The sequence below is a fragment of the Diceros bicornis genome, chromosome 18 (assembly GCF_020826845.1).
Source record: "Diceros bicornis minor isolate mBicDic1 chromosome 18, mDicBic1.mat.cur, whole genome shotgun sequence".
Lineage (NCBI taxonomy): Eukaryota > Metazoa > Chordata > Mammalia > Perissodactyla > Rhinocerotidae > Diceros > Diceros bicornis.
Genome location: NC_080757.1, coordinates 1,148,735 through 1,171,302, shown reverse-complemented (window position 1 = coordinate 1,171,302; position 22,568 = coordinate 1,148,735). Strand labels below are relative to the sequence as shown.

Sequence of the window (22,568 nt, the reverse complement as noted above, 5' to 3'; positions counted from 1 at the left end):
GCGCACCCCCTGCCTCATCACTTACAGCCGGCTCCCCAGCAAAGGATCATTGCTCAGCTCCCCAGTCGGTCTCCCCAGCAGGACTGTGAGCGCCACCTAAAGGCAGGGTCCGAGTCATTTCTACATGCCGCGGGTTCCACACACAGGGTCTCCGGAAAGAGTCCAGTGTGTGGGTGCAGTGCACCAAAAGAACTGTCAAATGGCCCACATTAAACTAGTAAAAATAGCCACGTCCAGGACAGCCTCGAGAGGGACTCGGACCTATTATTTGTGTACCTCCATAGTTCTTTCCTGTTCTATGCACAACCATTTCTTTCCTTTTGTAACTAAATGATTTTGAGTGGAAAACGCACCAAGGCCACTCCCAAGAAATCGCCTGCTATGGACCCAGTTCTGTGCAGCGGCCTTGCCTCCCTGGACGTGCCGGGACAGCCTGGCCCACCTTACAGAATAGCCAGAGGAGGCTCAGAGCAGGGAAGAGTTTCCCAAGGCAGATATGCGGCATCTGAACCCCAGGGGCATCGGAACCACACTACCCAGGAGGGCTACTGGGTCTCCCCAGCCAAGCTGGGTGTCCACGAGAAAGTCCCGCAGGGCCTCCAGAGTCAGCATATGCCCAGGTGCCACCATTCACAGTCACTCCTGTCTGTATGCAAAGTCTTTAAGCACCCACTATGTGCCCGAGAAGATGCAGGCGTCAGGGGGTGACTGGTCTCTCCAGCCAAACCAGAACCTTGGGAAACAACACCTCCCACTGGTCCTCCACCTGCTCTCACTTCCATCTCCCCTCCCCACCCCGAGCCCCTCGGCTCTCCCACTAGGAGAGGGGGAGAGGGGGCTGCAGAGAGGACTAGGCCCTGCCCAGGCTAAAAGATGTCCCTGATCCCACTATGCCTCATGCTGGTTCCCAGTCCTGGCCGGCATCGGCAGCACCTGAGGGGCTTGCTAGTTTCAATTCCCTGGCCACCGCCAGGGACTGTGATTCAGACAGGCCCAAGGTCAGGGCACTTCTGTGCGTGTCCTCCAAGTGCCTGACCACACAAGCCCCGGGCTGCTTCCACGTCTGCTGCTGAAGCACGGCAGCCTGGCGCCTGGGACCCTGGGACCCGGACACAGGGCAGGCGCAGGGAGCTGCCTCCACACCTGGGCTGGGGTCAGGGGGCAGCCCCAGAGAGAACGCTGCGTGTGAGATCTGCCGCCCCACATGCCCTGGCATTTCCGGTGGCATAAGCCAGTCTGATGGTGCCTGGCTGCCAGCAGTGATGAGCTGCTGGAAGGGAGGGTAGGGGCAGCTGGGCTCCTGGATGCTGCTGCTCAGGCGCCTCCTCACCCCTCTGTGACCGTGGGTCCCAAGGCCTAGGGGGCCTCGCACACAGTAGCTTGGAACTGAGTACAGATTCCTTCTAAATCACAAAGGTTACCATTTATCAAGTGCCTGCCTGTGGGAAGTGTTCTGCCCACATGAGCTTGTTTAAAACTGGGCCTGGAATGAAGATATTTGTAACAGCAAAAAAGCTATCCACGTGTCCACCCTGCAGAGACAGGGCACTTACATAAGTACCTACTGTGTGCTTCCTGTGCCCCAGGCTAGAGAGTGGGCAGGGGGATGGCTGAGGAGCCCCTCAGGGCTGCAGAACAGTGTGTGTGGCAGGTCCCATGGAGTAAACCCCAAACCCGGTGAGGAACAGAATTCCCAGTGATGGGAGGAAGAGCTAAGGGGTGGGCCCCACCTGTGCCTCCAGGGGACTCAGGCGCAGAGCTGTGCGAACATAAACTGCCAACTTCACATACAAAGAAACAAGGAACGCATGTTATTATTTTTTTTTTAAAAAAAGATGATTTTTGGCAAAGTTTCCAATGAATTCAGTGCCAGGGGTTTGGGAGGGTGCAGGGTTGGTAAGTTCTTCCAGACAGGTGACTTCAGACTCTGGAAAGCAGGCATTCATTCATTCAACAAAGATCCGACCCTCCGGGCAGCTTGCCAGCTACCCCAGGCCTCAGCAGTAAGAATTCATTCATTCGTTCACACCACAACTATTTATTAGTATCTGCTGTGAGTCCCGGGGCATCGGCAGTAAGCCTGGAACTGTGGCTTGAGGCTGGGCTGGGGTGCAGGGGCCAGGGTGGGGTGAGCAGGGCAAAGCCAAATGGCACCGCCTGCCATCTGCCTCATGCCCCAACGTCCCTGCCCCTTGGCCCCTGTTCAGCATCACCTGTGGCCACAGGAACCCACCCCCCCACCCTGGAGCCGGCAGGCACCCACGATGGGAATTATGGTCTTTACAAGAGACACTGACATGAAGCTGGTTACTGCCTCTTCAGCAACATAATTCCTTTTTATTAGAAAATTAAAGGGTAGGACCAGCTTGCCAAAAGACAGAAGCGCTGAAATGTGCTTTCCTGAGATATGCAGCATCTGATAAGACGGATTTGCTTGTCTCCCTCCTTTTCCGTGGGCATCCCTCCTCGGCCAGGCTTTCCTCCAGTCACGCCCCTTCGCAGGCACCAAAGCAATGGCCGTGAGCTTGGCTGAGGTGGGCAGGCCCAGCACTCGGATGCGAATGCAGCCCGTGTGCCTTCGTTTCCCGGCACAGGACAGGAACCGGGGGCTCTGCGCTGGACCCCACTCCTCAGGTTTAAGCCTTTTTAGAATTACTTCGAGGATTCTCTTGCTTTCCTGAGATGCAAAGGCTGCCCGTGGCCTTTGCTAAGCTGAGGGTGTCAGGAGGGAAAGGTCGGAACAATAAAGGATTGGGCTCCGGAGAAACAAGCTCATCCATCTGGAGACCCTGGAGCAGGCGGCTCCATGGCGGAGGGAGGCGGGCAGGGCACAGCGCCGAGGAGAGGACGAGTCCCTCACTGCCACACAAAAAGCAACTATTGAAAACCACCCAGGGAGTTCTCTCTTATTGAAAAGTCCTTGATTCTTCCCTTTCTGCCACAGAACTCATGAACAAGGGCCCCGTCTTATAATGGGGTGATGGAGGGGCCCGGGAGGGAGGGTCCTCCTACGCAGGAAGGTGGCCGAGCCCGCCCTGAGAGTCATTAGAGCTGGTAACTAAGGTAACTCCAGAGTCGGATTTTCTTCCCACTAATCTCTCTTTTTCTCTTTCCTTTTTCTTTTTTTCTCTGCTGGTCAGACGCTACCTTCTAGTTTCAGAGGGGACCTCAGAGAGTGGTGGGGGAAGAGGGGAGTGACGTCTGAGTGTGCATGTGTGATACGTGTATACGAGTGTGTGTGTGCGTACTGAATACTAAAATGGTGACCAGGCTCTTGCTCTCGCGGGGGTGGAGTGTCTCCCCTCAGGTATGTCTGCCCCTGCCCTCTCCACGTTCCCACCCCCTCCTCGCTTCCTCTCTCCCTCTTCAAGGGCACATCCAGTCCCTTCGCTCCTCCGTGAGTAACAAAAGGCGAGATGGAGTCCCCTTCCACCTGCTGATTGAAGCCTCCGCTCCAGCACGTCTAGCAGAGGCTGCTTTGTTCTGGGGAAAACCAAGATGGGGGTCTGTCCCAGGGCCTGCTGGGGTGGGTAACGGGGTGGGGGTCAGAAATAAATACAAAAAATAGCATTGTCCCACAGGCCCGTGCTGCCTGGACCTCTCTCCCTGGGAGCTGTGGTCTGGAGAGGCCTATTCAAATCCCAGCGGGGCCACTGATGACCACGTGGTCTGGGGCACATTCTTTCACTCTCTGAGCCTGGCTTTGCTGCCTCACGCGACAACCTGTAGGAAGCCCCTGACACAATGTCAGGTCTCTCCCCGACCTGGCCATCTCCAGGGCTTAGAGGGGACGACCCACTTTTCCATCAGGCTGGGGGAGGGAGCAACAGGAGGGACGGTGACCCTAATTCTCCAGGGGCGGCTGTGTTTTAGGGTTCAGAGCCTCCAGGAGGTGTTTCAGAGGAAGAGAGCACCTACTTGCCCCTGGGACCTAGGGTTCCTCTGGATGGAGAAGATGCTGGGGCCCCCTGGCCAGCGTCCTCCCCAAAGGGAGGCCATGGGAGCAGCTGGGGTCAGGCAGGAGCACTGACTCGGAACTCCACAGGTCTACATCCTGTGTGTCTGCACAGCCCTTTCCCCCGCCCAGGGTCTACCAAGGCTCTAAATGGACACCAAGCCCAGCGCCCGAAGCAGGTGGCCTGGCCCTTGTAGGGGAGTGAGCCCCACCCTCTGGGATGCTGATGTCTGGATCCCTGGCTGTCCCCTTGGGAAGGGGTCCCGCCGGGCCTGTGATTCCCCTGCGGAGTGGGGGTGTTTGCAGCATCAGGAGCCTCCCCCTGCCCCCTCAGTAGGGAGAGGGAGTTGTCTGTACCACGAGTGAGGTGAGTCATGTCAGCTCCACCGGCTCTGTGTGCTCGGGGGAGGGGCTGTCCTCCGTCTGAGCCCAAGGTGAGGAGGTCAGCTCAGCAACGACAGGCAGGCTAGGCTGGCGCCTGGGACCCACCTCAGGCAGCTTCTGGGGCTCCAGTCCCCTGCGCCCCCGACTGCATGGAGGACCGAGCCCAGATCAGGGCGGGTGGTGGATTAAGACCTCAAAATCCCCAAGCAGTGGGTCAGGGGAGGCCAGTGGGGGCAGCCAGAGGTCAGGAGGAAGGGGGCAGCTGTTGGACTGTGTCTGGAGCTGAGACAGAGCAGAGCTCCCCAAGCTCTGCAGGCAGAGGGGCCATAGCCGAGGCACGTGGCAGCCTTTCCGAGCTGAGGCAAGTCCGGGCTCCACGGCCTGTGCCACAGGCCGCGACCCTTCGCTGCCAGACTCGCTCTCTGCATCCTCATCCCTCCCCCTCTCTCCCTGTGGCTGCCCTCCTCCTCTCCCTCTAAGCAAATGGACTGCAAATGGGATAGTTCATTTTCATCTGCACCCGCCTTCTTCACTTTCCCAGCTCCTGGGGCTGACTTGACCCTTCCCATCTCTGCCCCCTCCAGTGTGGAGGGCAGCCACAGCCTGCCCCCACCGAAGACCACACCGAAGACGCCTGTGAGCTTCTGGAGCCAGGGGTCAGTCAGGCTGCAGTGACGCGGCCTTGCTGAGCATGGCTCTCATCTTAATGGTTTTTCCAGAGAGCACTTAATGGATGTGTGACTGCCCAGTGTGTGCGTGTGTGAGCCGGTGTGTAAGGAGGAGGCAGATCCCTCCCCTACTCCTTCCTCATTCCAAATGGCCTCAGTCTCCCTCGTGACACAACCTGCCCGCCCAGGGAAGGGGGGGGCCAGGCCACTGCCTGGGCAGGGAGCGCCCCCCCACAGGCATTTCTGGGTGTGAGAAAACACCACCTCAATAATAACGTGAGGACAGCTGCTGCCGCTCCCCCAAGCTCCTACCACGCACATGCAGGGTACAGGGCTGGGCCTGCTCAGGCCTGGGCACATTTATTAACAATAACAGTGAGGAGGACAACCCACGATTACAGCACTGAGCACCGTGCACGTATTTTAGCCCTGAAGACGCCCCAGGCTGACCACAATCCCATTTCCCAGATGGGGAAGACTGAGACCCCAGGGGCCACAAGCAGGCTTTCTGGCCCCCTGTAAGCACCAGGGGCCAGAGTTGACCACAGTCGCTCCTTTGCAATGGAGCCTAGGTTTGCCTGAGTCTGGACAAATGTGGGTGGAAACTGGCAGCCTCAACATTTAGCCCCAGCACCTCAGAGCCATCCCCAGAAGCTCAAGGAGGGACGGGCCCCTACCGTCTGGAGCCCAGGCCTTCTCCTGTTTCCCCTGGAGTCCTCTGCCCCCACCAGCAGACAGGCTCAAGGCCCTGTGGGGTGGCAGGGACCACCCAGGTGGAGGGAGGGAGGGGAGGGGGAGAGAGAGAGAGAGAGAGAGAGTGTGTGTGTGTGCGCGCGCGCGCGCGCGCGCGCGCGCGCGCGCGTGTGTGCCCGGCCTGTGGTGACCCAGCTCCCAGCCCGGATGCTCCGCCCAGCCCGACCGCAGCTGGGAAAACAGGCTCCTCAGCTGCACCCCCAGCCACAGCCCCCCCTACCCCACCAGGCCAGCGACCTCACCCAGCCCTGAACCAGGAACAGGGCCGGCTCGGCCTGAGTCACAGCCCCCAGCCCACCCCCTCAGATCCCGTCAGACCTGAGAGGAGGTAGCAGTGCTCCTGGGAGCCCACGCCCGCCCTCATGCTACCCTGGCTCAGGAGCCCCCACAGACTGTAATCCCACACCTGCCTCAGGCCAGAGCCCCTCTTGCTCCCAACCTTACCCCAAACGGTCAAGGGTGAAAGGCTCGGCCTTTTAACTGCAGTTTGCCGTAACTGCCCAAACCAAAGGCAACCCTGGTTCTGTCTCCCTGAGCTGCAGCCCTCCTCCCCATGCCCACCAGCAGTGTTAGGGCCTGGAGCCTGGCACTGCCTCCCTCCTTCTGGGGACAGGGGAGGGGGCCCCCTACCTTCCGCCACCCCGGCCAGGCGCAGGGTCTCTGTGCCTGCCTCACTTCGAAGGCAGGATCGCTGAGGCTGAAATTTCAATTAAGTAAGAGAAATAATTACTCCGGGGCTCCAGGCCAGCTCAAGTGGTGACAAGCCTCAATATCTGCTTCCCTGGAGTGGGGGGAGGTGGCTGGGCACCCCCGAGGTCAGCCTGGACCTGAGCAGGAACCTGGGACTTGCCCACGTTCAGCCTTGTAGCCCCTCCGCCATCCTTCTACTGAAAAAGGGCCAACCTCGGGCTGCTCCAAGGTAGGGGGACACTGGGGGACTCGAGAAAGGATTGAGGGGGCTGGGGAGTAAGCCTCAGATGGCTCCACGAAATTGAATTAAATTAAATGTAACCATTCAGTCACTGCCTGAGGCTACCAGGGCCCCATGAGGGTGGCGTGGGAACCCCAAGAGCAGGACTGAGAGGGCTGTGGCCTCCAGAGGGGGGGGTTCCAGCACAGGCCCGGAGGCGGGGTGGCTCTGGAAAGGTCCCCACAAGGCCTGCCCTGCCACTCACAGGAGGAGTGGGCCTGGGCAGGGGCTTCCGCTCTGGGCCTCGGGTACATCTCCTTAAAGACAAGGGTCACAAGTAGGGGGCGTTCCGGAGCCCCCATTTACTCCTCAAGAGGCCTCCAAACAGCCAGCTTTAGCTATGTCCCCCTCATCTCCAGAAAACACCATCTCCAAAAATGTTCCATCCTCAGTCCAAAAATGTCCTTTCTCTAAGAATGACCCATTTCCTCTCCAGAGATGCTTCATTTGAATCCAGAAATTCTCAGCTCCAGAATGTTCCATCTTACCTCCAGAAATATCCCGTCTCATCTTCAAATATAACCCATCTCCAGAAATGCCAGTGCTCTCTATAAAGGCTCCATCTTAGCTCCAAGAATGTTTTACTTCCATAAATATCACATCCCTTCTCCAGAGATGTTCCATTTCAGCTCTAAAAATACCTCAAATCCAGAAGTGCCCTATTTTATTTCCAGAAATACTCCAGCATCATCTTCAAAAACACTCCACTTCCAGAGGTACTACAGTTTATCTCTAGAAATATTCCATTTCCAGAAATGTTTCATCTCTAGTAATGTTTGGAATCCAGAAAAGCTTCATCTTTACTCCAGAAGATGCCCTGTCCTACCTCCAGAAATGTTATTTCATCTGCAAAAATGCCCTTCCTCCAGAAATGCTTTCCATCTCGTCTCTAGAAACATCTTCATCCTGTCTCCAGAATGCACGTCTCATTTCTAAAAACATTCCACCTCTGGCAATGTTCCAGCTCATGTCTAGAATGCCCATGGTATCTTCAGGAAGGTCTCCTGTCTGGACCAGATGCTGCAGAAATTCAGAAACCCAATTCCTTTAGGACCTCCTAGGGAGAGGCTGAGCAGTGACCAGGTGGCCTCCTCCCCTTCTTCCTTGTCCCTACGGTCCCCTGGGATCTCTCGGCCACCTGCTGGGCCTGCTCTTGTGCCAGGAGCAAGGATGAAGTCAAGTGCTTGGCTGGCAGGTGTCAAGGTCCCTGGAAGTGGGGAGTAGGAACAATCAGGGTTTGGGGTGGGAGCCTCCGAAGTCTGACCTGGGGGCAGGGGCAGTGAGAGGAACCTGGGGTGGGGAGGAATGGACCAGGAAGAAGTTGGCGGGGGGGCTCAGCACAGCCCCCCCACAGACACACCCTTGCCACAAACATGCCCATCAGCCTAAGTGCACACACTCACACTTCAAGGTCAATACTTAGTGCACAGAAATGCCCACCCCCACCCCACCTCCCACCCCTCACAGCCACACACAATACACACTCACAACCTGGAAACCCACACTCAACACGTGCAGCCCCATCTACACAAGTGCACAGAACATACACAAATGCATACACACAATACAGATACACATACAAATCCACCGTCACACACCACACACACACGACCGTCCTCACCCACATTCCCTGGGTCTCTCTGGGACAAGTCCTGGGTACACCAAGGGGCAGAGGCCCTCTGTCAGTCCCTCCATACAGTTTGGGTTGGCAAGAGGGGGCAGCCTCAGTAACTGCTGTGTGCCAACTGGGGAAATTCACAGCCCCAGGACTTTGAGCTTAGAAGAGCCCACAAAACAGAGGAAGGTGCATATTCGCCATCTGCTTGCACACCTACTAAGATGGGGCACTCACTCCCTCCTGGAGCAGCCCAGGCCACTTCTGGGTCACTTCTAAATGACAGAAAGTTCCTCTTTGGGTGGAATTGAAACCCAGGGATGCCACGTCTGTCCACACAGCCAGGGACTGCTCTCCAGCCCCTCAACATGGGCATTGCAAAGCCCATGTTGTGCTGAGATTTCGATGGAGATTCTCTCTTTCCTTTCCCTTGACAGGTGGGAGAGGTAAGGGGGACAGCTGTTCTGAGGGAAGGGGGACTGGAGGCAGCTGAGTGGAGGGTGGGCAAGTACCAACACTCACACACACACACACACACAAACAGGCACACAGATGCGGCCCCGTGCGTGTCCAAGGACCTCCCGTGCAGACACACAGGCAGGCATGTAATACACCTCCATGCCCTGAACCCACATACAAGGAAGGAGGAGGCAGTCTGTACCAGCTCTGTCCCTGACACCTCTGCAGGTGGAAATTCTCAGAGCCTCCAGGTGGGGGGAGGGGGAAGGGACTCTGACCCCTGATCTCTGCTGCCACCAGCACTGGTTAGCTCTGGTCTGCTCCCAGGGAAGGATAATTATCATTTATTAAGCCTCCCAATTTAGAACCAGCCTCAATTAACTGGAACCTCCCCAGTCCCCTTTTCTGATCCTTTGGGGCCAAGGGCAGACACTAACAGACCTTGAACATGCCCTTCAATCTGCCCTCGGCGTGGGCCCCATTCTCTGCCACCCCCCAACTGGCCAGCTCTTGCCTAGAAAGGGAGCTTCCACATCCGTCCCACACCCACCCTCTGCTCCCAATCCCTCTGGCTCCTGGAGACTCCTTTTCTCTCTACCTAGACCTTCTCTAGGAACTAAGGAACTCAAAATGCGAGAGCAAAAAAGAAAGGCAAAGAGTCAAACGTGAGTCTGAATGAACACATGGTCCCGGGGTCCAAGATGGGAGGGAGCTCGGGCCAGGCCTTGGCAGGGGGTGCGGCGAGAGGGGGCCCCAGGTCTCCCAGCTCGCGGGCGCAGCTGGGCTTCTGGAGAGGCGTCTGCATTGGTATGCTCTGCCCCTCACAGCCCAAATTACACTGGCTCTCCTGGGACCCTTTATCGCACGTTGTCTCTTCAGCAAAAGGTTATGTACGAGAAGATCGACATCCCACCCGCATATTAACTGAAAGAGCGTTTTTTAAAATGCACAGGAAAAAGCAGCTCACCTAAGAGCCAATTTTTACAGTATCTTAGATCAGAATGAGCACTGGACTGGGAGTCAAGAAAAGGGGTCCTTGTCGGAGTCCTGCCCTTGCTGGGACCCAGGGCATGTCACCTGCCCTCTGTGCACTCCACTTTTCTCATCCACTGAAAGTGGGAATAAAAGCCCCACAATGGTGTTCTATCAGGGAGGCTGTGAGGGACAGATGAGTGACGGGAATGAATGAATCATGCTACAGAACCAGCAGAACCCAGCTGGCGTTCATGGTCAGCTTCTGCCAGGCACGTTGTAAGGGGCGAGGAGAGCTGGTACACTCCCTGAGCACTCTGTGCCCCCTGCACCTCCTTGTCTTTCCCCAGCCAGTCCCTCACCTGGGGCACTGTCTCCTTTTTTTTATTCTGCCTGAAGAATTTCTGGAAAACACCTTCAAGACCCAGTTTGGAATTAGTTCCTCAGTTCTGACATTTTATACATGAGTTTCAAAGATACGATCTGCCTGGGGCCAGCGCTGATGGCCTAGTGGTTAAAGTTCGGTGTGCTCTGCTTCAGCAGCCCAGGTTTGTTTTCGGTTGTGGAACCACACCACTCATCTGTCAGTTGCCATGCTGTGGCGGCAGCTCACAGAGAAGAACTAGAAGGACTTAGAACTAGAATATACAACCATGCACTGGGGCTTTGGGGAGGGGAAAAAAAAATTAAAAAAGAGAGGAAGACTGGCAACAGATGTTAGCTCAGAGCGAATCTATCTCAGCAAAAAAAAAAAAGAGAAAAAAAAGATATGATCTGCCCAAGGTCATGGAAAGCCGGAGTGCAAGGATGGGAATCCAGGTCTCAGCAGGGCAGACTCGATGGAGTGGGCGGAGAGAACCGGGCAGCTGAGCCCTGTCAGGCAGTCTCCGCTCAGCTCTCCTGCAGGGTCCTGTGGGCGTGTGGGCCAAGCTGTGACCTGTCAGTTTCTTTAAGAGAAACAGAAAGTCAGATTTTCGCAGAGGCAAAGGCTGGCAACAGGACTGAGGAAGAGTGGTGTACCTGCCAGGAGCTGGCCAGGCAGCAGTGATCTCTTTGGGCCTCAGTGTGCTCTTCTGTCACACAGGGGTGATAATAGTGCCCATAGTCGGAGCCCCTGACAGTGAGCACGGGCTCAGGAGCGCTGGCAGCATCAATGAGGGAGGGAGGGAGGAAGGAAGGAGCAGGATTCTCAAAGGTTAGCTCCCTTCACTGTTAGGGCTTGCTCTCCTTGGCCCAGCCCACTGTTGGGGCTACAAGCAACCCCGAGATAATCCGAGCCCTGTACAGATGCGGAAGTGCCCAGAGAGGGGCGGCTCTTGCTTTGCATCACACAGCAGGTGAGTAAGCGAACAGCAGGGTCGGACAGAGGCCCTGGATGGCCGACTTCCTCCAGCCACCATAGTGTGAGCCATGATGCCAGCTCCCCCTGCCCCCGCCCCCAGACAGAAGACCCCACACGTGAGGGGTGTCATGAGACGTGCGGGGAGGTCCGCCCTGCCTGGACTCCACCGTTAGGACAAGCCTCCCTGGGGTTAAGCTGTGCCAGCCCCCTCACAAATACCCAGCAAGGAGGGCGACGCCAGAACGCAGACCTGGGTTCCTTAGCCTAGTTTCTTCCTATCCCACAGGGCCCCGAACCAGAGTTGCCTGAATTCTCCAAACCTCGGTTTCTTGGTCTGTAAAATGGGGATGGCAGGAACCCTTCCCTGGGAGAAAGGGGAGGGGTTGAAGACTGTAAATAACCAAGTGCTGGGGGGGTGGGCAGCACCAGGATGCCTGGCAGAGAGGACTGGCTGAACAATGGGATTCCAGATATCATTCCTACCCCCAGGCTGCCCTCCTCCCCAGCGCTCCTCCTCCTGCCTCCTCCGTTCCTCTCTCTCCTGCCCAGCCTTCTTTTAGGGAATTACAATCTGCTGAGCTTCAATTACTGGTCCCTGAGGACCGCCACCTCCTTCCCCAGCCGAGACTTAATAATCCCCCCCGGGGCTCGGGGACCGGCTGCAGGGCTGGGCTGAGCTGCTCCAGGCTCAGGTCCCCGCTTCCCTCTGGAGAGGGCCCCAGTCCTGCCCAACGGCTCCATGGGGAGTGGGCCGCGAGGGAGGATGCAAGGAAGGAGGAAGCTCTTGTCCAGTCCAGGCCCCACCAGTTAGAGAATTCGGGAGTTCCGGGGAAGGAAACCGAGGCCCTGAAGGGAGAACCACCTGAGGCCCACCCCGGTCCTTTTCTGATCGCCCTGCTTCTCTCCTCAGGGGTCCCACGAGGTCCCACCTCGGAGCCTTTGCTCCTGCTGGGCTCCCTGCCTGCGCCGTCCTTTTCCCACTGCCTTCGGGACAAACCCCTTCACCCCTTGACGGTAGTCAAGTCCTTGGACTCCTTTTCAGCCTCCACTCCTGCCTCTGCCTCCCCCACTCCCACCGTCTGAACTTCGAGAGCTCTCCTGGCCCTTTCACGTCTCCGGGCCTCTGGGCATGCTGTGTGGTACCGCCAATGCCCTTCCTCCTGCAGTCAAATGCTTCCCCCTTCCAGACCCAGTGCCCCTGTCCCCTCCTCCGGGAGGCCCACCCTGACTCGCCTTGGGCAGGGTCTGGATGTGCCTCCTCTGGGCCAGACCCATGGGGCTGTCAGCGAACGTCTGCTGGGCGCTGAATGAAGGACTGAAGGAAACAAACCTCAACCTGTGAACCAGGCGCCCACCAGATGCCCACCAACACCGGTCCCCACTGCGCCTGGGGGAGCAGCTGTGGGCACTTGGTTGTGCATGCAGGAGGACGGGATGAGGCTGCGGCAAGCCGCGCGGACAGGGTCAGGCTGACCCGTTCCTTCGGGTCCTGGTACCACTGGACCCACGCCCTCTGCTCCCACACCGTCACCTCTAAGACGGCTAACAAGGCCCGGGGCGAGTGTGGGATGTGCGAGAGGCTGGCATCGCACACTGTTCTCAGGGCTCCACAGACCGAGGGCGGTTATAGTGACTGCTGCGCAACAGCTAGGAAGCCGAGGCTGCAAACTGGCGGCCCGGGGTCCAAGTCTGGCTACAAGCAGATTGCTAGATTGGGTGACAACACACACAAACTAGGAGATGTCATGTAAATCTCTGAATCCTGGTTCCTGAGAAGGTGGGTGACGGGCACCCTGGGCTACATCCTCAGATGCCCTCCTGGCAGAGCTGAGCTGCGGCACCCCATGAGGGCCAGGCGGCTCCCACTCCCTCATTAGCATTGCCCACTGGCCTTGCGGGGCCTAGAGGTTGGCGGCCCCTGTATTATGCAAACATGAGTTCACCTTCTGATCACTTCATTTGCATTTTAAGCAGGGCCTAGATGCTCTGACCCTGCGCAGTGATGAAAGGAGGCATTTCAGGCCCTGGGAGAGGCAAGAGGGGGAGATTTTGCAGGAAGGTAGATTCCATATAGGTCGAGGTGCTCCTGGAAGGTAGCACCTTGCAGGGGTGACCTGGGGCAGGCAGAACGTGTCTGCCTGCCTCAGTGCGAATGGCTCTTTACGGGATGAGCCAACATCTGCCTGCCTCTCTCCCAGTTCTGCCCTTGGGAACAGGGGATGCTGACTTTTCTGGTCCATTCTGCCCCTCTAATTCCTCAAGACATCATTTCTGGCTCCAGCGCCCACCCCCTGGTCAGGGTCCCCCTAAGAATGTGGGACCTGGTGCAGGAGGAGCATCCCCTCCCTTTTCCCAGACACTCTACCTTTGATAATGTAGCTTCAGGTGGGTCCAACGAACTTCTTAGCCCCCTGGAGGCTCCTACTGAAATGACAGTCACCTCAACCCCAGACTGTCTCCTAGAAAGCAGTGAAGGAGAAACAGCGGGTCTCCCTCCCCAGAAGCCAGCCAACCCGAGGCCCCTGCTGTGGCAACACACAGGTGCCCTGAATGGACAGATGCACAAATGAATACTTAATGAGCCCCTCTGTGCGTCCCCACGCCGCCAGGCACTTGAACAAATTTGACCTGGTTTTCCTTACTTTCCCAACAGTCCTGTCAGGAAAAAGCTCTGATCCCCATTGCACAAAGAAGAAACCGAGGCTCAAAAAAGGAAAGCAAGCCCTTGCTTGTGGTCGGTGCTCTCATGGGCTTCTGGGTGTGGCTGACCTAAAGGCAGGTCTCCTCCTCTCAGAGAAGCTGGGCTCAGCACACAGGCCCATAACAAGTGTGCGGACGGGAAGGGGTAGAGCGGCGAGCCACCCTTCTGGACAGCCAGGGCCCCACAAATGCCCAGGTGAACCGGCTCACTCGAGCACCTACCACTCTTACGAACCACAACACCACCTGATGCTGGAGTATAGGCTGAGTGGTCACCTGGTTTGTTATTATGACTACTTTTTCTGCCACTGCAGTCCTCACAGGGCTGACAGGAGACCAGAGAAGCACGCGAAGCAGAGCACGACGAGGCCCAGACTTTTTCCAGAAAGGTCTTGGCATATATTCAGGAGTGTGGGTACGCGGGGGCCCTCCAGCCCTGAGGGGCACGTGTGGCTAGGCTGCTGCAGAATCCTCAGCCACTTTAGGGGGACAGTGGGAGGGAGGGGTAGCAGGCCCTGCTCAGGCTGCAAAGGTGACACGAGTCAGACCAGAGCTGCCCAGGGCCGGCGAGACATCTGGCTCTCCACACGAATGGACATCACAGCCCTCCACTCCATGCAGCTTGGACCTCAGAAAGGAACAATCTCAGAGGTGCCATAGAGCATGACAGGGCCTGTCCTTGGGCACCCCAGCTCCCCAGCAGTCCTGTAGAGAGGCGATCCCTCACCGTGGAAGTCTGGGGCAGCTGGGAGCTAGGAAGGGGATCTGGGCCTTGGGGTCAGAGGACTGGGTCCAGCCTGGGGTCCCCAACTTCTGGCTCTGTGACCTCAAGCACATCACTTCTGTGTAAAACTGGAACCACAAAGGCTGACTCAGGATCTGTGCAAACGACAGGCGGAGTGCCCAGCACAGGAGTGGGGATCCATGGGGCCTGGTGGCTGCCACCCAGCTCCTGGGACCTCAGAGAACACCACCTGGAGGGGTTGTTTTTAAAATTTAAAGGAGCAGGTCAAATCTGCCCCAGGCACATACCCTCAACAGCTTGCCGTGGACCCCCCCCAAGGTCTGCTCCCCTCCATGGGCTGGGGCTCGAGCTGCCTGTGCCCCGCAGCTGGACCCTGCCCCATTCTGCATCCTCCCGTCTCAGCTTCCTCCTCTCCCTGGCTGAGGGATGGGAGCAGGAATGGCTCAATCAGGATATAATCGTTTTTAATTAACGTGTGGATCATTTCACAGGCTGATCTCCTTGGAGACCAGAGGGAAGACGGTCTTTTAAGATTTTCTTTTGCCTCCCCCCCCCCACCCCTCCCAGTAGAAGGCCGCCCCCCTTCACCCACCCAGCCGCAACCTTGAAAGCAGCACAAAAGCCTGCTGCCTGGATCCCTCCTGGGGCCATCAGGAGGGAAGTGTGTGCTCACACACAGACAAACACGCACGTGCCCAAGCTCGGGGGCACGCTCTCCCCCAGGAAATGCACAAATGGGATCAGAGACTCACAGACACGTGCACACACCCACAGACACAGCACACACAGGGACACACACAGATTTGCACACACACACAGGCATGCATGCACGCACACGTGCCCAAGCTGGAAGGCAAAGAGCCCCTTGAGAAATATACAGACAGGATCTGAGGCACACAGACACGGCCACACACACCCAGGCTGGCAGGCACATCAACCCCCAAGAATACACAAACAGGATCAGACACACACGGATGCGCACGCGCCTTCGGGGACGCTTCCAAGCACAGAGACACCCCACGGAAATGCCCAAATGCCCACACTTCTGGGCATGGGAGGGCTCCTTCCAACCTGACGGCCTGCCAGCGTGCTGACACGGGAGCAACAGAAGGTCCCTGTCCTGCAACGGGAAGTCAGAGCCACAATCACCTTGTCTCTACAAGCACCCCTGCCCCCGACCTGGGGGTGCCCTGCCACCTGCCCCCTGGTGGAACTGACAAACAGAGAAGCCACCACGGAGGTATGCCTCCCTGCCACCCACCTGGTCTGGATCCTTCTGGCCCCCCCACTCAGCGCTGACAGAGCCCACCCCGATGTCCAGCCTTTCCTGGCCACCCAGCACCGGGCAGTCCCAACACCTGCACGGGCACCCTCTGGGTGCCCAGTGAGGCTGGGGTAGAGGACTTTCTCTATTCTTTATTTTAAATAGGTCCTTTCCTTCCCCTATTTTCTTCCTTCCCGACCTCGTCTCCCTCTGTTCTAATCCCTTTCTGCCTCCCACCTTCTTCACTTCTAGTCTTCCTCTTCTCTCTCTCTTCCTTCTCACCCTCCATCTTTCCCCTTCTTCCCCAGAAGGCCTCCCGGGGTCAATCTAAGACCAGAGGGAGACAGGTCTAAGACTAAGACGGAACTGGTCCTTCCCCGCTCCCCCACGGGGATATCTCTGCCAACACCTGCCCCTAGCTCCTGAACAGACTCGGAGCTGGGTCTTTGGACAACTAAACTGAGGCACGGGGGCAGGGCACACCACGGGGGTCCTCTGACCTCTGTAGTCCCTCCACTCTCACTCCACCTGCTCTGGACCCTTGGCTTTCCCTGCTGGAAAACGGGATGGCAAAGAGGAAGGAGGAGTTGTGATGAGGGGCAACAGGGAGCCCACGGCTGGCCAACCACAGGCTAGCAACTTGGGTGGCCCCAGATCCTGTGGACATGGCCAGTGTGCATGACACAGAAGGGCTTAGAAGCCTGTCTGGTGCTCCAGCTAGCGACACCAGGGACAAACTAGGTGGTTCTCCTCTCTTGGGGTCTCAGTGCCTACATCTGTGAAATGGGCAAGGTCAGCCTAAAGGACCCCTAGGGACTCTTGCCTGCCAGGTGTAGAAACCAAAATGACAGATCAGTAGTTGGTTCTTGGCTGCTGCAAAGCCCAGCAACTACTGTGCGACCTTGGGACTCACTTCCCCTCTCTGGGCTCCCGTTTCCTCCTCTGTCAAAGGAGGGGGGTCAGACAGGTGATTCATTGCCAAGGCTCTTTTCAGTTCTGACAGAAGGTTCTAGATTGTGGGGAAGGGAGGAGAACAGTGTCCCACTTCTCTGGGAAAAACGAGAAGCCCATTTCTTCCACCGCAGGCACATAGCAGCCTTGGGCATCAGCAGTGTCATTTTGAGGAAATCATCTTAAGCAGCAAAAAAAGCTCTCTACACAAAATATATCCACTACCATCTCATTCATCAGGAGCATCCAGGATGTTGAACAAAAAGGGAATATTAAGTAAATGGTGGTACATCTACCCCATTGGAAAAGCCTGAAGACATTAACCTGGTGTTTATGAAGAGTTGGTTACAAAACAGGAAAAGGCTCCTGTGAGCGCCAACGAAGAAAGCAGGATATACATCTGAATACAGAGAATGACAAGTCTTTAAAAAACAAACCATCCACCAACTCCAAAAAGACTGAGAAGAACGCATCAAAATATTAACATTGTCACAGCCTGCTAAGACCATCAGGAACCTTTGGTTTCTTTTTCCCTATTTTTTCAGATTTTCTATGAACCACGTTTTTAAATGTATATACCTAAAAGGTTTTTTTTTTTTTTTTTTTTAAGTGACTAAATGCCTCCAATTGAGAAACTTTCCCCTTCCATTCATTTATTCATTCATTCATTACTGATCCATTCACTCCGTGCTTGTCCAGTCAAAGCTGAGTGCCCATGGTGGCCAGGCCTCTGCCTCTGAGCTCCCCCAGGAGGGGCTCTCCCCTGCAGAAAACAGGGACTCTGGTCGGGGAGGGAAGACAGCCCCGAATAACTACACCCCGGGGCTTGTGCCATAACAGGCCTCCAGGGAGCAGAATCAGTCCTGTCAGCTTGGCACTGCCTCCCTGGCCCCGCAGAGGCCTCCCTCAGCCGCTGGGGTCTCACAGCCTACCCTCACCCCTGACAGCCAGGCCTCCAGCTGTGCCTAGTGAGTGTGGGGGTGGGGACTGGGGCAAAGTGTTAAAGGGGCCTCCCCCTTCCCGGCCCACCCAGCTCCCATGGCAATTCCCTTTCCAGTTCCCATGGGCCTGGCATGTAACCCCTTTTCCCTCGGGGCCACAAGGCCGCTGCCTGGCTGGGCGCCCTCTCTGGATTTGATTTCCGCTTCCCCCAGGCCCCTGAACGAGGCACCACCCAGCCAGGTCCTGTCTGGCTGCGGCTGCTGTGAAGGGGAGCACAGGGTACGGAATCTGCTAGCTCCTGTCAGCCAGTGTCACGCTGTTAGCACGTCAAAAGGTCCGACACTGTGTCCCCGCTGTGTGGGGGCTGAGAGATTTCTGGGGAGGGTTAACTCTTTCTATTCCTGGACCAAGCCACAGAACAGCCTGAAGACAGTCTGTCCCCCTACCCCCACCCCAGGATTCCCCTCTTTAAGTAGGGAGGATCTCCTTCACCTGCCTCAGTGGCCAGCTTGGGGTCCCTGGCTTCGGTTCCTGGCCCTGGCTCCCCACCTCAGGACAAGAGAGGGGAGGAGCCCTCTTTAGCCCCCTCGGCTTCCCCTGGGAATCCAATTAAGGCAGATTTCCACTGACTCTCCTCCGCCCCCACTCCCGTTCCAACTAGCCCTTCATCCCGACCCCCCAAAGCAGCAAAGGATCTGGGAGCTTTGAGTGCTGAGGAGCCTCTGATCCTGCGGCCCCCACTTTGAGTTGAGCCCCCAGCTCAAGACTGTGGTCCCCAGAAATGCTCTGGGCTAGCACTCCCTTCCCATGGCCCCACTGGGAAAAGGAGAAGTTCCCACTACTCCCCTCCCCCTTCTTCCCCTCCCCCAGCCCCTGAGGGAGGGGGCGAGGCGTCCGGATCTCCGGGTCACCAGAGCAGCGTCTGCTCTGGATGGCAGGAGACAAACACTTCGTCACACACACACACACACACATCACCCTCGGGATCACCTCTGAAGCCCGCATTGTACCGGAGGGGAGGAGGCCGAGTTGGGGGGAGGAGGCTGGGGTTAGGAGGGGCCCTGGACGTGCCTGAAGTCACCACCCAATCACCAAGCCCAAGGGGGGCTAGGATCCACGACCCCCGGCCACGAACCCAAGCCTCGGGCCTCCACGGTGCCCTCGCCCCCTCCCCCTCCCGGCAGGGCGCCATCCGACGTCACCGTCTCTAACCCAAACAAGTCCCTCCTCCTCCCCCTGCCCGGAGTCAGCAGCCCCTGGAGAGACCGGGCTACGACCCCCCACCCCCGCCGCCCACCGACGGTAGAGGCGCGAGATTTCATTGTCAGCCTGGCCACTCGGCGCGCGTGAGGCGGGGGTGGGCAGGGCAGGGGGGCCACCGGGCAGGCTCCAGAGCGGGGAGTGGGGAGGGGTCTCCAGGGGAAGTGTTTGAAGCTGCTCCTCCAGCTCTGTCCAGATCCGGAAGCCGCCGGGGGAGGGAGGAAGGCGGGGGTGGGGAGAGCGCGACCTTAAGCACTCGCGGGCGGCAAGGAGGGGCCGCGGCGGCCGGAGGAAGCGCCTGGAGGCGTCGGGGGCGCCGAGTCCCCCGGGAGGCTGCGCTCTCGGGAAGTTTCCCACCGGTTGCCTGGAGCAGAACAGGGCGCGCAGACGGCCCTCCCCGGCCAGACCAGCTCCAGGGCGCAGACTGCGAACTTGAGCAAAACTCCTTCCTTCTCCGGTATCCCTCACCTCCCCGTCGGCGGCCACCAGCCCCGCCCTCTCAGCCCCCTGCCTTCCGCCAGTGCCACTGTCGCCAAGACCTCTCACCAATGTATTGTGGAGGAAGGGGAGGGGGGAATCCCCAGCACAACCAAACTGCGGCCAACAAAAAGGAAAGAAATTCCTTCTCCAGAGACCGATTCCCTCAATCGGCATGGAAAACCCCAAAGCAGGCAAATCTGCAACGCCAGCCAAGATCTCGGCTCGGCGGGAGGGGTGCCCGCGGCAGGAGGCGACCCCCGCCAGCAGCCCCGGGTTTGGGGCAGGTCTGAGCGCGGCGGCAGGCCGGGGGCTCCGGGAGCCCTCGCGCCCCGGAACGGTCCCCCGAAGACACAAAGCTCTGCCGCCAACAATACCTGCGGGCTCCTCCTGGGTCTCCCGGGCGCCAGCACTGCGCGTCTCGCCGTCTCCCTTTCCCCGCGCCGTCTCTCTCCGCCTCCTCTAGCGCGCGCTCTCCCCCTCGCCTCTTCCAGAACGCGGCGGCCAGATGAGATCCTTGGGAGAAAAAAATGTGAGCGCTCGCACGATTCCTTTCTCTCCGCCCGCCGCTCGCGGCGGCCCAGGGCTCGCTCCTTTCTCCCTCGCGCTCCCGCGCGCGCCGCGCCTCTCGCGCCCCGCGTTTCCTCCTCAGCAGCCCCTGCGAGCGCCCTCAGTAGCCATTATTCACCGGCCGCCGGGGGACAGGAGGTAATTAGAGACCGCCCCGTGGCCGCATCCACTCGGCAAGCGCGATGCGGGCGCGCGACGAGGGGGCTTGGCTGCGCGCAGCCCGCGCCCCAGACGCGGGGGAGGGGAGGGGTTGGGGGGAGGGAGGGAGCGAGGAGGCGAGGGGAGGAGTGGTGAGCTCAGGAAAGGGAGCAGGAGGAGGGGGCGCCAGGGAGACGCTCTCTCGGCTCTCACCGCGGGGGCTCGGGGTCACCGGCTAGGAGGCTCCAAGGCGCTTAGAGACTGGGGGTGGGGGTGAGTGTCTCCGTGTGTGTGTGTATGCGCGCGCGCGCGTCAGAGATAGAAGGGGAAGGAGCGAACGCTTTAATATTTTCCCAGTGACTTACGAGCCAGTGGGTGAGCTCTTGGCTGTGCGTTTAGGTCCGTGTGTGTATCAGTGTGGCTGTATATTTCTGGTTTGTCCTACGTGTGAATGTCACGGGGTTTGGAGGTCTGGCTACGAGCTTGTGAATGTGTTTCTGGGTCTCGGAGGAACTAAATGATGCGGTGCCTGCGTGGGATTGTGTTTGTGTGTGATTGTTTATGGTGGGGGGGGTTGTGTGACTGCGTGGGTGGGACTGTGCCTGTGTAGGGCTGTGTGTGTCCGAGGGGCTGTGTCTGTGTGAGGTTGCGTGTGTATGAGATTGTGTCTGCGTGGGCCCAAGTATGTCTGAGGAGTGTTGTGTATCCGTGTGGGCTTGTTTGCGAGTGGGATTGCGGTTGTTGGGGCTGTGGGTCTGAGCGTGTAGGGGGCAGTGCGCCTGTGCAGGGCTGTGGTTCGAAGGGAGGCTGTGATGTGTGTCTGCAGGCGGTCTGTGTGTGGCTGTATTCTGCGGAAGGGTCTGAGCCCGGGCGGGAGGGGAGGGGGGTCCGCGTGGCATCGGGGATCGCACCGCCGCAGAAGAGCCGCTTAAGGCGCGAACAGGCTGCGCTGGGGTCGGGGCGCAGCGCGACGAATAGTGGCGGAGGAGGGGGGGGAGAGAAGGCAGAGATATGGGGGGGCCTTCCTCCCGCGCCGCCCCCAGCCCCCGAGACGCAGCTTAGAGATCCTGACACTTGACGGCCCCGCGGTCCTAGAGGTACTGGGTTTGATGGACCCTGCTGGGCCTGGGGAGACACCTATGGGCTGGGAGCAGAGGGGACTGAGACTGGGAGATCCGGGAACAGCCCAGAAGCGCGAGGCGAGGGCTGCCTGAAGAGGCGGGTCGCGGCCCGGAGACAGCAGAGGACAAGGCCGAGACAAAGAAGAGCGGCGCCGAGAGCCTCGAGGCACGACCGCACCTCCAGGTTCGCCCCGCGGCCGAGGGGCGGCCCTGCCCGCGCTCTCAAGGCCACCGGGAGCAGACCAGAGCCCCGGGGGCACGGAATTACGCGCCCCGGGCGGGGCCTGGGTAGGGGGGTGGGAGTTGAGAGCGTAGTGGGCGGGCGCCGCGCCCCAGGGCTGTGATTGAGCGCTCGCTGGCCCGCCCCTCGCCAGGCTGCTCTCGGCCCGCGCAGCCGTTCATTCATCCATCCGTCTCTCCATCCACCCACCCTTCTATCCATACACGTGTCCGACCCATCGTCCGTCTACCCGATGATCGCACCGGGGATCACAGACGTGTCAGACCTGGCTCTCTCCACCTCCTCCGTCGCTTCCCCACTCAGGCCCCTCTCAGTTCTGGCAAGAGGGGACGAGCGCACCCCAAGGCCTCCATCACACTTAGGTTCTGCTGTTCGGTGATCGCTGACTTCTCTCCCCATCTACTAAGCCCCCACCCGCCCCTAATTAAGAGCCAGCTGGATGCGGGAGGCGCCTCCCCCGCGGCCTGGCCGCCCTGAGGCCTGGTGGCTCCTTAGCGAGGCCAGCGGCAGACACCACATTTTTACGCACTGCTTGAGCACCTCCCTCAGCCCAGCCCCCCGGGGTGAGCAAGCAGTGGCTGCATGAAAGGACTGCTGTGCCTCCAGGTCCTTGGCTGAAGGCTGTGCAGAGCCTGGTAGCACAGAGGCCACTAGTACCCCAGTGGCCTGAACAGTCACTCCCAAACCTACCAGTGGTACAGTGCCAACTGGAAATAAAAAACAGATTCCTGGGCTCCAGCCCAGACCTACTCAATCCAAGTGCCCAGAGGCTCTGCACATGATGTACCCCTGCCTAGGAATCAACATCTTACAGCCAGGCTTGGGAACCACCGGCCTGGAGCATCTTACAGCCCACCCAGACTCTTGGGTGCGGCCACTCAGGGGCAAAGAGCAGGCCTTCCTCCCAGAAATGGACCCTAAATGTGCCCTCTGGGCTGACCTCTGGCTCACCTGGTAAGGATGCAGCAAGAACAAAGAGGCTGACTGCGGGCACCCACTCCCAGCCAGCAGGCCTGGGCAGCCCAGCGCGTCTTTGGGCTC

The 22,568-nt window shown here is 58.6% G+C and overlaps 1 protein-coding gene across 1 annotated transcript in view; it reads right to left on the bottom strand.

The window, feature by feature from the left end:
- RAI1 (retinoic acid induced 1) overlaps positions 1-21,045 on the bottom strand; it is an 80,724-nt gene extending 59,679 nt beyond the window's left edge. The window contains 1 exon segment of the mRNA XM_058559521.1: positions 19,835-21,045. The gene's annotated coding sequence lies outside the window, so the exon portion shown is untranslated.
- Positions 21,046-22,568: the final 1,523 nt, after the last annotated feature.